Source organism: Diplotaxodon limnothrissa, linkage group LG3, assembly GCF_057381915.1.
Source record: "Diplotaxodon limnothrissa isolate DT_005_m linkage group LG3, D_limnothrissa_male_GT1.1, whole genome shotgun sequence".
NCBI lineage: Eukaryota > Metazoa > Chordata > Actinopteri > Cichliformes > Cichlidae > Diplotaxodon > Diplotaxodon limnothrissa.
Genome location: NC_140598.1, coordinates 53069827 through 53072376, shown reverse-complemented (window position 1 = coordinate 53072376; position 2550 = coordinate 53069827). Strand labels below are relative to the sequence as shown.

Here is a 2550-nt window from a genome sequence, read left to right as displayed (position 1 = left end):
AAAGTTCATGACAATTATCAATTTGAATATGGCTGCTGCTGCTGGCCTTTGACAAATAATGTCCATTTGACTTGCTCTCATCTGGATCTTGAGCTGTTCTGTAAATGTTAAAGCTTGATGAAGAAACTTTATCAACTATGACAATAAAGTACGTCAGCTTTTTGTCTAGAAACGACATGTTGTTAAGGATCAGCGTCACCCTGCCAGGTTCCACCACCATACACAATTATTTCATTTGCATATATTATAATACTGTGAAAAGTTATGTGAGTGGACAGTGTGATCTCACAATGTCTTTCTCACTATCCTATCTAAGTTCACAATTAGTGAAGATGACTAGTTTATATCTGAACAATGGTTAAACTCTGTTTTGCAGAAGAGGACAATTAATCTCACACATGATGTATAAAATTAAAGGATTTTATTGGCCTGACAAAGTCATAGCCTCTCATTACACAGCCAAAATGTTTGCATCATATCCACAGACAACTTGCGTGCTGATCACAGTCGAGGTGGTGGGCTACTTGTTTTCCCTGATCTTCACCTCACGATGCATCTGGCCCCAAACACACGGGTAACAAAAGCACACTTTACAGCAGTCATCAGTGAACGAGCCCTGCAGGATGGAGAAGAAGAAGCAGATAGACAGAGGATGAAGCAGCAGGAGTTACTGTTGTTACCCCTCAGACATAAAAGTTTAGTGGGGTGTTGTCATCCCCTCATCTGGCAGCTGTGTCCCTGTGTAGAGCTGGGTAACCAAATATCTGAGAGTTTGTCAAAACAAGCAACCTCAACTTTTTTTCCCACGATGAGGGCAAGAGATTTCAGATTTCAAGAACTTTACTCTTCCTCTTTCTCAACTCAAGCTTCTCCATTATAAATTCTACGGTTTGCAAAATACCACAAGTTTTATCCAGGTCACGTTCATGATGGCACTGCATGATGTGGTTACTTATAAACAAATAATGAGGACACAGAGACATCTGAGAGCTATTGAAGAGGTGACGGTGAGTGAGAAGGATCTGCACAAAGCACAATTTGTGTGCATTTTATATGAATCTCATAAAATTTACATTTAGATTTTACGTCAGTTCATTTTACAACCACATCACAAAGACACACATTCAACTCGCTTCAATTCAAAAAATGAAGCCAGTGCAGAAGTTATAAAAGTGCACTTCCTCTAGTGACCACATCTATCTTTTAAGTGTAGTTTGTAACAGTGTCCTCCATCTCTAATCCAGCCTTACTTCAATGTTGTGGCGCTCTCTGATGGACTGACGGAGTAAGCAGGACACCACACCACAAACGTCCAGGAGTGGCATTGCACAGCACCATCCATGTTTATTGGCTGCATCACACTGCATGCAGGGGAAACAGCAAAGGCCACAGCAACCTTTGGGGAGAAACAGGTACAGAGTTATTTTACAGACAGACAGACACCTCAGCAGACACCTCAGCACATGAATCATCACATCTCACAACGTATTGAGACATTTCCACTCCAATTACGAAAACTTGGTTTTCTGGTGAAAAATGTAAAATAATGAAAAACTCCATAATGCTGCTAAATGATCATTGCTATCATGTAGTCTCAGATAGTTCATTCATTCTTGATTTTTTACTGACTTCAAACACTCGGTTAGCTTGTTGCAAACAAAGTCTGAGGAGATCGCTCATGCAGAAATCACTGCTGTTTGTAGGGTTTCCTGGGTTTACTTACAGCTCTCCATATCAGAGCAGCAATCACAGAGGTCGGTGCTCCATTGGCCAGAGTTTTCAACGGTCCTGACGACTGTCACCACCTGGGTGGGCTGCTTGTGGACAGCCGTGCCTGTAGGAAACACCATGCTGAAGGAAACACAGACACAGATTGAAATGCTGTAGTGGTTATCTGGTTAGAGAAATTCAACATGAAAAAGGTGAAAGACTGGTTTTGATACATGTTATAACAGGATGATTCCTGGTTCATATAAATGACAACAAATACCTTTGGCCAGCTGTACAAATGATTTATGTACGGCCCAGACAAAAGAGCTGACACCGGTTTTAAGCACAGATTTATTATCTCTGACTTCCTCAGAAAAATGTTACCACGTATTACATTCATGATTTTACAAAGATTTCTGATTCTCTTAAGCTGTTCATCAGTGTAAAATGTTTTTCTTACCTTCTTTTGTCTTCTCTGGTTCTCTGAGCTTTCAAAACAAGAGAAAAAGTTTGGAAACACCAGCATTTAAGCACAGACCAATAACAGGAAGGGGAGGTGCCGAGAGTACGCACACACACGGATTACTCAAGAGCCGCGGAGGGCTGAGCCTGATGGGAAGTCCACACCAATCACTGTAATGATGCACAGTAACTGCTATGACGAATGTTTAGGAATTCACTGAGCCCCTGCTTCAGTGCTGGGAAAGGAAAACACACTGCTTAACCGATGAGCAGCAACAAGACTTATTCTATGAATCCATCAGTACTTCTGCTGTCAATCCAAACACACTTGACACCAGAGGTGGGAAGTACAAATACTTTATTACTGTACTCCAGGTA

The 2550-nt window shown here is 41.3% G+C and overlaps 1 pseudogene across 1 annotated transcript; it reads right to left on the bottom strand.

Moving 5' to 3' along the window:
* Nucleotides 1-393: 393 nt before the first annotated feature.
* On the bottom strand, nt 394-2244 carry LOC146636529 (cornifelin homolog B-like; annotated as a pseudogene). Its single transcript, XR_014905480.1, has 4 exons — nt 2171-2244; nt 1724-1851; nt 1251-1396; nt 394-616 (listed from the first exon to the last, which is right to left on the bottom strand). The product of XR_014905480.1 is annotated as a cornifelin homolog B-like (transcript).
* Between the last annotated feature and the right edge of the window lie 306 nt (nt 2245-2550).